General features: G+C 41.9%; 1 protein-coding gene across 3 annotated transcripts in view; it reads left to right on the forward strand.

Moving 5' to 3' along the window:
- The window catches only part of DISP1 (dispatched RND transporter family member 1), a 169,236-nt gene that overhangs the window by 106,277 nt on the left and 47,845 nt on the right, over window positions 1–15,114 (forward strand). The window contains exon 1 of one of the 3 annotated variants that reach the window (XM_032838791.1): window positions 6,387–6,472. The exons of 1 other annotated variant lie outside the window; for it this stretch is intronic. The gene's annotated coding sequence lies outside the window, so the exon portion shown is untranslated. Of the gene's footprint in view, window positions 1–6,386; window positions 6,489–15,114 lie in introns of those variants that run through there. One more of the 3 variants, XM_032838793.1, reaches the window with a different exon arrangement.

The following is a 15,114-nucleotide window of genomic DNA, read 5'->3' on the forward strand; positions in this document are numbered from 1 at the left end:
AATTTGCAAATATGGAATCCACAAACACTGTGCTAGGCGTGGTACTTTTGTCCTACCCTGACAGTAACGGTTTCATTTGTTTAGGGAACTCCAGACCTGTTTCCTTCCCTCCTTCTTTCTTCCTCCCTCCTTTCCCCCTCCTTTCTCTCTCCCTATCTCCTTCCTTCCTCCCTCTCTCCTTACCCCCTCCTTCCTTCTCCCCCCCCCTCCTTTTCTTCCCTCCTTCCTCCCTCCCTCCTACCTCCCTTCTTTCCTGTTATAGCCATCTTAGTGGTTGTCCGGTGGTATAGGTATGCTTTTATTTTGCATTTCCTTAATTATTAGTGATGTTGAACAACTTTTCATGTGCATATTAGCCATTCATACTTTTTTTGAAAAAATGTCTATTCTAAAACTTTGACTATTAGATTGTATTACTTGTCTTTTTATTGTTGTGTTTTCTATAACGTGGATACTAGCCTCTAAGATACATGATTTGCAGATATCTCCTCTTCTGTGAGTTGTCTTCACTTTCCTGACAATGTTGTTTGATGTATAAAATTTCTTTATTCTAACAAAGTCCAGTGTTACGTATTTTTTCTTTGATTACATGTGCTTTTGGTGTTAATTTCTTTAAGTTTGAAAGTACTGTCTTTATATAATTAATCAATATAGCCTGTTACATTTTTTATTAGATCATGAAGAGTTAGATTTCATGGTTTCAGTAAATGATTACTTATTTGCCAGTGGCTGTAAATGGAAAGTATTTGTTTGCTGATATCAGATATTTGCAAGATTTTTACGTTGTGAATTTAAAATAATGACATCATCAGGGTCACACGTCTATAACAAGTAGTGTCAAAGTCATTTAACAAACTGCTGTTTTGCTTAGGAAAATTGAAAGGAAACACTTATCACTGCTTTAAATAATACTTTCCTCTTTAATAAAGAAGACTCTGCTTCTTAAAAACTCTGAACTTTCTGCCCTTAGAGTGTCAAGAGCTATTCATGAAAAAAACATAAGAATCCCGGAACTTGGAAATAAACACAGTTGGTGTTTATTTGTGTTAGTTTAAATGTAGTAGCCCTATGTGTCAGAAAACTGAATCTGTAACACTTAAGTTAGCCTAAGCAAATAATATCAGCTAACATGGCTTTAATCTACTAAGTAACTTTAAATCCAAAAGATCAAAGGAAGTTATAAGTAAAAACAGTCCTTGTTGCTATTTCCCTGGTCCAAGCAGGAAAAGGCTAGAAATTACATGTCACCTTCATATCCTGGCTGGCTGACCTTGTGCTCAGATCCAGCCTCTGTGTGCCAGCTGTTCCCTGTTGCCCAGGCCCTGCCCCTGGGGCGGGGGGCGGGGGGGTGGGCGGGGTGAGAGAAGGCGCTCCTGTCCTATAGGAGCGCAGACACTGAGAGTCCCAGCCCCTCACACTCAGAATTCAAAGCCCTCTGCCTTTGCTCACCCTCAGTCCGCCCGCCTCTCCTGCAGCTCTTGCTGTCGGGGTCCCTTGGTCCCTCGAAGAGTAGCCCCAGCCAGGCTCTGTTCTTTACACGCGAAGGTAATACATTTACTCATGCTTCTGTATGTGTGCATTTGTTGTTTTGAGAATCTATTTAAAAATGGAACTTTGTCCTCTTCTTCAAGGATCAAATTTTAATTTCAACTCATAGGTTTTTTTCTTGGTATGAACTTTGAATGGCATCTTAATAACGCGCTAAAAATCTTATGAAGGTTATTTGAATTTTGATCTGCCACAGTAAGGTAAGGTCAGCCATTTTTGGGGTTTATTAAAGTGTGCCGATTTAAAGTAGTTTATGTTCTTTCATTCTTTGAGGGTCGTCTTTAGCCTCTTCTAAATGAGAGGATCTTGAAAATATGCTCTTCTCTCGTTGCTAGCTGGTAGAAAATTAGGTTTAGAACCCTAGGAATTACTTTACTCACTCGTGTGAATTAAATTTGGTAAAAAGATGGTGAAATATTAGACTCTTCCAAGCTATATGGATAGAAATCTGTGCCAGATTTCTATCGCAGAGCTAAGCGTCCACAGCAAGCGTAAGTCGTGGCGACGCTTGTCTTAAATACACAGGCTGTGTGCAACCTCAGGCTGTGTTTGAGTTGATGACATGTTTCATGCATTGTAATTGGATTTACCACTCAAAGCGGAAGTCGGAATACGTGGGCCAAGTTTACATGTTTTCTTTCTTATTGAATACATTTGACATTTACCATTGTGTAAATTGTAGGTGTGGGTGTATTTATTTGGTACATTAATGTATTATACCAATGAACCCTGTAGTAGTGATATTTAGCACCGCTCTCCTATTACATGGTTACCTTTTCTGTCCAGTGTTGGGGGTAGTGAAGTTTTAGTGTCTTAGCAGGTTTGATGGTGGTAGTTCAGTGTTGCTGTGTGGATTTTTTACCCTGCATGAGTTTTCTGACTGGTTTACTGCCCATTGCAATTCTGTACCTTAAAGGACATCCTTCTTATCCCTGCCGTGTTCACTTCTGCTTAAAATAGAATGGACAATTTCTATGCCACTGGCAGGAAAATTCAGACTAGTATAACTTGTGCAGTATTTGTCCAAGAGTCAAATGTGAATTTTAAAGAAATTAAGCAGATTAAAAACGTTGTCAAAACTGAGGTATTTCATGTCAATCATTGACCGTAAATGAGTTTCTTCGGTGATAATGCAAGAAATTGAGGGCACAGTCAACAATTTGGTAAAATTTTGTCTAACAGGTATTCCTGTTGAAAAAAAATGAATGAATATATCTGTTTTACCCACACGAAGGTTGTTTTCAATCATAGTATTTATAATTAAGAAAACTCTAGTTCCCTTTGAAGCCTTAGGAGTCACTAAGCTATGTAAATAAATGCCAAACTAATACGTGTTTTACTTGTGGACAGTGGATTTACTGCCCCATATGGTTTTAATGTCTGCTGACACACTTCTACTCTTAAAATGCTAAAATAATTAATCTTTTTGCATTATGTCATTTATTTTTACACTTTATGTGTCTAATTAATCTACCTGCTTTCATTGCCAAACTTGAACATTGGAATACTCTATTAGATTACGTCTCATTTGTAACTTCTTGTGTCAGTGTACACAAGTAAGACAGAGTATTTTCATGTATCTTCCATACTTCATCTAGTTTCCATCTTAGATATGAGCTGGAGGATTGTGAGCAGGACCTGCTTGCACTGATTATGAAAAATGTGGAAGTGTCCAAAATGGTTGACCTATGAAGCAGCTTAGAAAACACATGTAAACCTTGCCTCATCTAGAAAATACTGTGTATCCTTGGACCGATTCATCCTACCTTTTTAACTTGAGCCCATTGTTTGTAGTTTATACTGAACCAGTCAGCCCTTGTTGGCATCTGTGGGGGAGCCACTTGCCAGGGGGTCGCACACGCTGGTCCTATGCCTTTTGCAGGCCTGGTGGGAGCAGGGCGCATACCTCGCCCATAACCAAGAGCGCAGCCAGCAGCCTTGCCACTCTGGCTTTGTGAAAACACCTGGTCTTTAAAATGGCGAGTTCTGATCACACCCTAACACAGGAAGTATACTTGGGTGTTTAGGACAAGATGGGCAAGGTGCCTAGCCTGTCCTTCTTGGGAAAAATACAAAACAAAGTAAATTGAGTAAAACTTAGAGAAAGCAGGACTGGGAAGAGGGTGGATTGTGTTGGCTCCATCTGGATTTCGGTGCTTTATGGATTCAGTCCCCAGGAAACAGGTTCATACACTGCAGGTGCACATCACAGATTCCAAGAGAATCATTCGCAATGAACATGGTAGCTGCTCAGTAAATGCTTGCTAAAGAAGGACCTTCACCTATTTCACTGGAAAACGTGAGTTGGTTCCCATTGTAGGCAAATGAGGATCCCGCATGGCCAGTCACTGTGATTTCAGTCCATCTGCTGCCTCCAGGAGAACAGGTCAAGCTCACAACCGTTCATGGTGATAATGTCAATAAAGACAAACAGTTTTATGAACGTCACACCCAGGTTCTCACACACAGGGAAGTTACTGATCCAGTGCAAGGAAGAATAAAAGTCTTTATTAATTTGATGTTTCCCTAAGCTGCAGGTAAATTTCAGAGTTCTTTAAGTAAAAAGGCATGTTGAACAGTGTCTCATACTAGTACCTGGAGGGACTGCTCAATTGCTCGGTGGAATGAAGAAGGTCCTTGCGACACTGTTTGCTGGACTCTGGAGAAAGAGCACCTTTGGGGCGCTGCTCTAGGAAATCGGATTTGCTACTGCTCAGACTTCACAGAACAGCAGGGCGTGGGAGCCTGCCATCAGACCCGTTAGCGTTTGTGGGGAAAGCTTAGATGATTCCAATAGCAGTGTTAAAAAACAACAGTTACCATCTAAACCAAACAGCCCGGAGTCCTTCATGGTGATTGATCTCAGTTTCTGTGTTGGGGAGGACATCTGAAAAATTCTCTCACATTCTTTTGCCTCACAATATGTAGGAGTAGAATGTTCTTGATTTGATTTATCTCAGTGACGTGTTTTTCCTTTGAGCTCGCTGCTCAGTTTTGAGTTTCTGAGATGTGTGAAGTATTAACATTCCTGGTGTCTTCGGGCTTACTTGTGGTCTGTTCACCATGTCAGTTAAGCTCCGTAATAGGATCCTGTTTCTGCTGGGGAAGAGCTGCAGTTTCCCAGAGAGCTCGCCAGATTGCAAGGTTGCCTGTTGTGTGTTTTCACTTGAGGCAGTATTTTCAGATGCAATCTTATGGCCTACACATTGGCCTGACCTATCACAGAGGAGGGTTGCTGCTTATGGACAGAGTGTCTTTTAATTCTTACTTGTCAGGATGTGAGGTGAGATGCAGGCCTGGTGTCTGAGGCTCTCTGGTCTAAGCATTGAAACATTTAAGATGCGGTGTCTTTTTCTTTTCTTTCTTTCTTTTTTTTTTTTTTTTGGCACAAAACTTCAGAGAACATGGTCTTTTAATACGAGAGCTTGGGGGGGCGTCTGGGGGGCTCAGTCGTTAAGCATCTGCCTTCGGCTCAGATCATGGTCCCAGGATCCTGGAATGGAGCCCTACATCGGGCTCCCTGCTCACCGGGAAGCCTGCTTCTCCCTCTCCCACTCCCCCTGCCTGTGTTCTCTCTTTCCCAGTGTCTTTCTCTGTCAAATAAATAAATAAAATCTTAAAAAAAAAAAAAATACAAGGGCTTAGGACTTCATTTTGAAGACTGACAAGCAGTTGGGGACATAATTTTTCTTGAAGGTTAAATAAACTCGTTAGTCAAATTGGCTGTATCCTAAACTTCAATCTCAAATAACCTGTGGGTCTGAGGCCTCGTGATGCCACGTTTCACCTTTTCACAACATTGATGCATGTGAATTCCTCACTGTTGTCTCTCAGACTGTGTGACGAAGGCTTTCTCCTTACTGTGCCCTCGTCCCCACTTTCAGAACTTCAGAAGGACTCTTTACTGTTACAGAAGAGAAGTTAAGATCATCTAAATGCTCCAAAGCACATCTGACATGGAGTACCAGTTCCAAATTTGTTTGAGTAGAGAGCAGCATTCTGCATTTGAAGCAATATTTTTTGCATGTTGAATATTTTGAGTGTCTGTTGCTTGCTCTTATGACTTGGTCAGCATTAATTAATAAGGAGCATAAATCAGTGATTATCAACCCTAGCCACACATGGGAATCATCTGAGGAGCTTTTAAAAAATACTAATGACCACAGTCCATTCCAGTATGAATTTAGTTAGAACCTCTGGGGTCAAGGCCCTGGGTCTGCAATTTTTTTTTTTTTAATATTACTAAAGTGATTTTAAAGTGCAGAAAGGGTTGAGAGTATTGTAAGAGACTCATACCTTTGTAAACATTTGTTGTATGTGTTACGTTCCCTTCAAGACTTGTGGCTGAGTTTAGACGCTGGTCGTGGCTGGCTCTAGGAAGGCTTTCCAGAACTTCTGTGAAAGACCTTTGATTGATACTAATAACGAGAGAAAACACCTCTGGTTTTATTTTATATAGTCTTAGTTTTACCCATGAGCTCATGTGAAATTGAAACTCAGAGACACAAGAAGTCTTTCTTTTTGAAGGCCATAGATGTATGGAGACATTGTGCCTGCTGTGCAGACTGATAATTTCTGTGGATGAACTTGGAAAACGGAACTCTGAAAACTGTCCTCATCACTGCAGTGCAGCGATGGTCCTCCTGAAATAGGAATTTCAGGAGACAAATGTTCATCAAGAAGATATTCTTCACTGTCATTATCCCATGTAAAAGATAAGCTTTATTTTACATTTCTCTTCCCAGGAAGACCTGTTGTCAAAGGCACATTGATCATAAAACAGAAGAAAACGGAGATTGGCATTTCTGCAGCCGAGAAAGACCCGGCACTTCCCCCCCCGTGGGTCTCTGCTCAGACGACTGGATTCTCAACTGGTCATAGGACTGCTTCCCAGACTCCGGGTTTTCAGACTTGCAGTGACACTGTAAGATCTGCCTAAGGTTATTTAACTTTTATATTTTTTAGTTGTAAATCTGGGAGGGAAAATTTATCAGACCATTTTTTTCCCATATCATGAAGCTGTTTGTAAATACCCTGAACAGTTGTAATGATGAAACATTTTTTACGGTTTATGATGTCTTTATCAGTATCAACTGTTATATTAAAAGAGGTTATATAAAAATAATAGATTTCATTTTCAAAGGTGATGTTTATTATCGCAAATGGAAACTACCTTCTTGATAATGTACATTAAATAGAACGTAGTTATGTTTCATTCTAAGAGTGATCTGTGACTCAGATTTCCGGGATCAGTCGGTTTGCTTCTTCGTGGTGTGGGGAGAGCATTGGAGCACGCAGGGGGTTCTCAGGGAGCATGTGCTCAAGAGGATAGGTGCTCCAGTGTATACCCCTGTCTCTCAGGGAAGACAACTTCTGCTTTAGTGCCATTTCTGAGGAAGGGGAATGACAGCAGCACTCATTAACTCTCACTACCACTCAGATAATAACAACATTTCTGCATAGTTCTTTGTAACACGTGAAATTCTCATCGGTGAAGACAACTGATAAGTATTCTTGTGGAAGGAGAGCTTTGTGGTAGGAAGTTCCTGAACTCAAACAAAAATAAGAAAATGAAACTTGTCTCAGAAGGGGAGAAGATTCTGTTTCCTCGTGTATGACCGGTCTTGTCAGTTCCTTCACAAGCCTGAGTGTCTGAGTAAAGATACAGATTTGGTTCTCAGGTCACAGTTATGTTTTGAAATTGTGCATGACAACAAAGTTCAGCCCCCTGCCTTGCCTTTCAGGTTTGCATAACATGATTCATAATCCAGTGAAATCTGTCTCTGATGCTCTTGGATGCTGAATTGTACCTTCTGAAACTGTCTTAGGAAATACTGAATTCAGAGGCTGTTTTTCATGTGGGGCTTCAGACTGAGTTTTGTATCTGTTGCCTCCAGGGGTCCCATTAAAGCTCCAGGAGCCGGGCCCTTTCCTGGGGGCATCTTGAGGTGGCAGGAGAGTCTTGGCGGGCTGGTCTTAGAGGGAATCCCGATGGTGTCATTTAGATTAGTTCCACTTCAATACTTTGAACCTTCAGGTTCTCTGTAGTGGGTTTAGTAATATCTACAAAGAGGTATTATAAGGAAAGCACTTGACGCACTGAGATGATTAAAAAAAAAAAAAACCGTTTTAGTAGCCCTTTAAGGGTAAAAAAGTCCTTGGAGACACGGCCTTCTATAGACCAGCTTAGCAGCCCCACTGCAGAAGAGCCCACAGGATGTCCTCGCTGCACCTGGAGAAGCTACTTAACCTTCTGGCCACAGCACCAGTATTAACAGGCCAACCTGCTGGCAGTGATCAGAAATGAGGCCATCATTCAGGACGAGCGTCCAGCCATTTTAGAGGAACGATTTCATGTTCAAATATATTTGATAAATAATGGATACAGGTGGCCGAATGCCTTTATACCTGGTGTGTCTTTATACATCCATACCCTGATATCTGGTACCATCTGAGGGAAGAAGATTGTCTCACCCGTGAACTGGGTGCAGTGCTTTGATCCCTATTTGTGAGTTGCCCCGGAATGATTGAAATCTGTGCCTGTAGCACTTGAGTAAACTGTCCTTAAACTTAGTTACCAGCTAGAACCTCTTAAAATGTGTTACTTCATCGGAACAGCAGGCCTTTGTTTCTGGCACTCCTGTCCTTTTCCTGCCTGACCCGTGCTGCTGGAATTGTGCATCTTTTGCCATAACTGAGGCCTGCTGCAGGTCTGTGGTTTGCCTTGCTGCTCAAGGTGTGTTCCAAGGACTCGCAGTGTGGGCATCTTGCTGGAACCCTGCTGACCCGCTCAGGCAGACTGGAGCCAGATCTGCATTGTAGCAACAGCCCCAGGTGATCCTTGAGTTTGAGAAACGGTGGGATAGTGTTCTGTGTTTTACTTGGTGAAGCTGTGCTGTGGGGAGCATCATGCTTCTGGGAAAGGTAACTGGCTAGAGCTTGGAACCATGCTAGGGAACCCGTCTTGCTGCCAGCTGTTAGGTTTGGTGATACGGATCTGCCAAAGGTGAGGTTGTACTAGAATGTGTGATCGAACTTACAGAGAGTCCTTTAGCAGAAGGCCCTGAAATCCTGGGCCTCAGGCTTCCTGGTCAACCACTAGAGACTCCACTTCTCCAGTTCTCTTCAGCAAAATGGACTGGTGATGGCTGCCCCGCCTGCTTGTCTGGGGGTCGAGTCAAGTGGGGTCCTGCTAGTGGAATGCTGGAGCCATCGATGGGAGTGGGGAGGGCGCTCCTCCAGCTGGTGAGCCCCTCCTTGTTAAAAGTCATGTTGGCTTTGCTGGAGGTCACCATGGTGATTGGAGCAGGTCTGTGTATTCTTTTCATCATGGCATTTAGACTTCAACTTGGTAGTCTTCTGACCATGCTCGTAGTCCTGACTTCCAATTTCAGGTAGCTATGATGAGGTTTTCATCGCAATGCATTAGAGGTCTCTGTGCTCTGCCAGCCACCGAAATAGCTTGATGGCCTTTGTGACCCTGTGTCCTATAACTTATTTTTTAGAGAATATGTTGATGAATACAATATGTTGATGGATAAAATTTTCATAAACAGGTCCTACTGTGGTTATACAATAATATATTCAATGAGACAATTTTTATTTTTATTCATTTAAAAAATATATATATATACATATATATATATATATATATGTATATATATATACATACTACAAAGATTTTATTTACTTGTCAGAGACAGAGAGAAAGCAGGAGCAGGGGAGGAAGGGGCAGAAGGAGAAGCAGACTCCCTGCTCAGCAGGGACCCCAACGCGGGACTCGATCCTAGGACCCTGGGATCATGACCTGAGCTGAAGGCAGATACTTAACCAACTGAGCCACTCAGGCGTCCCTACTTTCTATCTTTTAAATGTAATTTCCTTATATTATAAAAGTATGTATTACTATATTATTATATTTAATTATACTAATTATGTATATTACATGTAATTGTATATTCTACAGCTAAATTGTAAGTTTTCTGGGTCCCAAACCAGAGTAGGAGGTGATCATGTGATCCCTGTAATCACGAGAACTCTGATGACGTTTCTCTCTACGTTGAAACACAAGCGAAGGGGTCTCTGCAGGGTCTGCGGTATCTGCCAGCCACCTGTGGCACTGGTCATGGTTCTCTTTCTTGGTTCGTAGATACCTTTGGTCCAGTGGATCATCATGTGTGTTTCCAGAAACCTGACATGGAAACCTGTCCTGAATACGTTGTATCATCCATTCTTGCCTGTCAACTTCCTGTTCATTTCCTGCTTCATCCAGTTACTCAGTATATTGTATGGGTGTTACTGTAACACAGCAGATACATTTTGGAAGATAAACAATGTAAAATGCCCACTGATAAACAATGTAAAAGGCGCCCACTGAATAGATGTTTAGTCATCCTGTAAGGTAAAAGACAAATTGTTTCTGTTTTTACATTTTAATGATAATTACCTTTTGTGAAATGCTAGTCTCAGTGCTAGAGACTTTCTATGTTGTTTTATTAATATTTTATTACTTTAAAGAAGATACAGTTATAGCCAAAGTTATAGGTACTACAGAAAATGAAATGTGAAAGTCTTCTCTACCCTTCCAACAATTCCCAGTCCAGCTCTGCAGCAGGAACAGTGCTAGCATTTTGTATGTCCTTCTGGAAACTATCTGTGTATCCTACCATATATAAGTATCTCTCTCCTTTTTCAGTGGACTGGATTCATACCCTGTAGGCTGTTCTGTAGCTAGGTTTTATTTACACATAAAGATGTACTTTGGACTTCTTTCCATAGTAATATAGCCTGATCTAATGCATTCTTTTTTTTTTTTTTTTTTTTTTGGTGCAGAGTACCCAGTGTACAGATATGACAGAATTTAAGTCTGCCATTGCTGATATTTTAGATCATTTCCAGTTTTCACTGGTACAGACAGTGGTGCAGTCTGTAACATCCTTATCTTACATTTATCTTTACACATTATTCAAGTATATCCAAAATCTAAATTACTAGTAGTACTGTGGTCAAAAGAGGGGGATATTTAAAATTCCTATTTTGGAGTGCCATGTTGCTCTCTTAATGGTTATGCTAATTTGCATTTGAAATTTAACTCTCAGAAGAGCCAAGAGTAGAGACTGTAAGAGTGTAAATCATTTGACCCATGTTCTCAAAGGTGAAAAGTAGTAGAGTCAGCTTTCGGACTCAGATCCACCCACACTATTTCTTCTAAGCAACAGATGTCTCAGCTGCTGGGTTTTGGGTTTTTTTTTTTTAAGATTTTATTTATTTATTAGAAAGAGAGAACACAAGGCAGGGAGAGGGGTAGGCAGAGGAGAAGCAGGCTTACTGCTATGTAGGGAGCTTAATGTGGGGCTTGATCCTGGGACTCTGGGATGATGACCTGAGCTGAAGGTAGACACCTAACTGACTGAGCCACCCAGGTGCCCCATATTTTTTTTTAAAGATTTTATTTATTTATTTGACAGAGCACAAGTAGGCAGAGCAGCAGGCAGAGGGAGAGGGAGAAGCAGGCTTCCCGTGGAACAGGGAGCCGGACATGGGGCTTGATTCCAGGACCCTGGGATCATGACCTGAGCTGAAGTCAGATGCTTCATTAACTGCAGCACCCCGGCCCCCCTCAGCTGCTGTTTTAAGCATAATTTTGGCTTTAAAGCTAGGAGGCATTATTCTTTATCTCTTTATATTCTTAACAATCAGGCAATTATGATAATTCTTCCATCATCAATGCACAGCCTTTATGATTTTGTATATTGATTTCATATCCCGCAACTTTACTGAATTCACTTAGTCTCACAGTTTTGTGGTGGAGTCTTCAGGGGATTCTATGCATAATACCATACTGTCTACAAGGAGTGACAGTTTTACATCTTCTCTTCTGACTTGGAGACCTTTTATTTTTTTTTCTTGCCTAATTGCTCTGGCTAGGACTTCCAATACTGTGTTAAATAAAGGTGTCAAGAGTAGACATCCTTCTTTTGTTCCTGATGGTAAAGGAGAAGCTTTCAGATTTTCACCATTACAGATGATGTTAACTGAGGGTTTGTCATATGTGCTCTTTACTACATTGAGGTCTGTTCATCTGTATCCACTTTGTTGAGACTTATCACAAATGTATGTTGAATTTTGTCGGAAGCTTTTTCTATAACTATTGAGATGACTGTATGATTCTTCTCTGTCATTCTGTTAATGTGATGTGTCACATTGAATGATGTATGAATGTGGAACCATCCTTGTATCCCTGGAATGAATCCTGTTTGATCACGATGTATAATCCTTTTAATGTATTCTTGAACCCAGTTTGCTAATATTTCCTTGGGGGTTTTTGCCTCTCTGTTCATCAGGGATATTGGCCTGTAGTTCTCTTCCTTGCAGTGTTCTTGTGTGGTTTTACTATCAGGGTAAGGCTGGCCTTGTAAATGAGCCTGGAAACTTTCCTTCCTCTTCTAAGCCCTTAATGGTGGTCCTATGAGATGGATGTTGATTATTATTCTGATTAATACATGGGAAGAACTGAGGCTCAAAGAAAAAAGGAATTAAATTTTAAAATGTAATCAGCAGATGGTACTTGACCAAGGGCCTTATGGCCCCCGAACTGCCAAAGCACTCGTTACAAGAACGCTGGTAGAAGAGGTGAGATAAGGGGTGTGGGATTAGTGGCTTTGAGTGTATTGATACTGGCGCATTGTGTTCACTAACAACAGGGAAATACACTGATATTTCTGGCCATGGGGCCCTGTCACACCTCAAGCCAGTAGCAACTCAGAACAGCTTTCTTTTGGCCTCCTCCATGTGTGATGGCCCCAGGGAAAATGGGTGATTTGCAGTTGAGGGCATTTGATCCAGAACTTTCTTTAAACCTCACTGCAGACATAATCATGTGGCATTACATCTGTCAGGATAGTTCCTTTTTATTAAGTGGACTCTTCCTCTGTCTCATCTGCTTTCCTCTCAGCTCTCTCTGTCTTAGGCTCAGACCAGATCTTTTTCTAAAAGAAATAAGATCTTTGTCTGTAAGGCCGTAGGATCCCTTCTTAACTTCAGATCAAAACTTTGCTATTTTCCAGGCCAAATACACCCACTGAACTTAATACACAGACATTTCTTAGAATAATTTTTTTTCTGTTTTAGCTTTTAATTATTTTTTGCTTCTAATTCACAACTTATTTATAAAGTCAGTTCGATTGTTCCTATTTTAAGATTGAAGAACCTGAATCATAGGAAGCTCGTGTGACTTATTTCAAATACAAGCCAGTCAGAGTTCAAGTGGTTGTTTACTCTCTACTAATGTCTACTCCATCAAAAGAAGTCTCCAATTTAAGAAGCAGGTTATGTTCCAAAAATCCATGTGTAAGTCATGATTTGGCACTTGGAGTGAATTTTACCAGTAGTGGGGGAAATGTTAGAACTGGTGATTAGGCCCCTTGGCCAGCCTGCACAAGTCTGTGTAGCTCTTATATAACCACCTAATGATGCGTTTGCAGTAAAACTAAGAATGATCGTGGGATTCTGGTTACCAAAAACTCTGTTTCCTGGGAGAAGCGTCCAGTTGGAAGATGGGGACGCAGAGGGAACTAGAGAGTCTGCAGGGACATCAGGGGCACTGGGAAGGCTGCTAGAGGCTGGGACACTGTCTAACGCCCACTTTCTTGTTAAAACTTTGAGGATTTGGGTGGTTGGGTGACGCTTGGCGCTAGCATAACTTCTGCAACAACTGTGGTTAGCATTGATAGGACTGATGGACAAAATCATTTATCTGAGGGGATATTAATGATCCTGACGGTAAAGACAGACCAGCAAATCAGAGAAAACATTCCCCCTTCAGTCCTCCGTGTGGTGAGGTCAGCGGAGTTGGTTCCCCATTGGCCCACAGACCCCACAAGCTGGGGCAGCCGGGAGAGAAGATGTGGGTCCCTGGTACGGGAAGAGGAGCCCATGATGCCTGTGAGTCAAGTGGTTCTGGGATGTGATCACATTTATGTCCTGTGTTTACACGTTCTGGGCTGCCTTGCACTTCAGAGTACAAAGCATCTTGTATTTCACTTAGCTTTGGAAAAAGTCTAGTGCCTCTTTAGACAACCCATGATTCCTGTCTTATTGTTCTCAGACATTTGTATGCAGCCTTTTTTGTTGTTAGCAAAAGGGAGGATACATTCTTTGGGGAGAGGAAGCTGAGTGACAGATCCCTCCTGAGCGGCCTCTGGGTGAGTTCTTGCCTTGCCAGCACACTGAAAAGGTGAGGGGAGGCCCGCCTGCAGCCCCTCCCTGGGCTGGTGACACGCAGACCTACCAGAGCTCTATGCCAGGTGCTTAGCCCAGAGAGGGAAACTGCCTTTACTACAACCCCTCCCCATGGTCCCTGCAAAGGAAGGCGGGACCTGTGACCACTTTCAGAAGTGTTAACAAGGGAGGAGGGAAGTCAGCATCCACGGTTTTACGTATATTCTGAGGTTTATAGAGTCTTTGTTTTTCCACTAAAATAATTTACAAAGAAATTTTTGACATCCATATAATTCTTCCATTTCTTATGATGCTGAATTTGTGCGTGTGTTTGAGGAGTCTTTTTCTGTCCAGAAGGGAAATACGGTATGATGCTGGAGTTGTGGCCAACATCTTCTGGGCACCAGTATCAGATTGGACATGCATTGCTGTGGCGTGCTCTGCTCAGGAAGTCCCCTGCTGTGGGGGCATGGAGTAGGTGACAGTGCACACTGGGACCTTCCTGGGGCAGGGGCTAGGCAGGTTTGCCAGGTCCGATGGCCACATGCTCAGACTGAGCCCTGGTGATTTCTTCTGGTGCCTGCGTGTCCGCAGGAGGTGGGGAGAGACCAGGGAGGGACTATTCTGCAGGCTGTTCTACCTGCTTCAAGGAGTGCCCTGCCCAAAGGTTTAGAGGGCTACACCTCATTTCTCTTGTTGGCTTAAATTCACGTGTGGGATAAATAGACCTCAGGCAGTGGGGGGACCCGTTGTTCTTACTGCAGATTCCATTTTGTGCACGTGGTCAGAGGTGAGGTGGGTGAGAGGGGAGGGAGGAGGTTGTGTGTTTTTGCTTTTGTTTATTGACGGATAGAAACATGCTACTGGTAATTCGACTGTTAATTTTCCTTTACATTGAAGCCCTGGACCTTCTAGTAAAAGGAAAAAAAAGTTAAGAACAAAAACCTCATTTCAAGCAAATCCCACTCGTACTATTCTTTTTCTCATGTGCAAACAATGCTACATAACAGAGGACAACGTAATAAGTTCTTGGCAGCTTACAGGGCATGCTTGTTCATTTTTTACGCATTCTAGTCATCAGTTGAGAGAAAACTCTGGTGTCTGATATCTTGGCTTAGCTGATTGCTTTTTATTTTCTTTTGTTTCTTCTTATTCTAGGACCTGAGAGACTTAGGGGAAAGATCATATTTTCTTGAGATTTTTCTAAGACACAAGATATTCTTTTTTTTTTTTATTTGTTATAAACATATAATATATTTTTATCCCCAGGGGTACAGGTCTGTGAATCACCAGGTTTATACACTTCACAGCACTCACCATAGCACATACCCTCCCCAATGTCCATAA

Source organism: Lontra canadensis, unplaced genomic scaffold, assembly GCF_010015895.1.
Source record: "Lontra canadensis isolate GAN:19392208 unplaced genomic scaffold, GSC_riverotter_1.0 scaffold106, whole genome shotgun sequence".
Lineage (NCBI taxonomy): Eukaryota > Metazoa > Chordata > Mammalia > Carnivora > Mustelidae > Lontra > Lontra canadensis.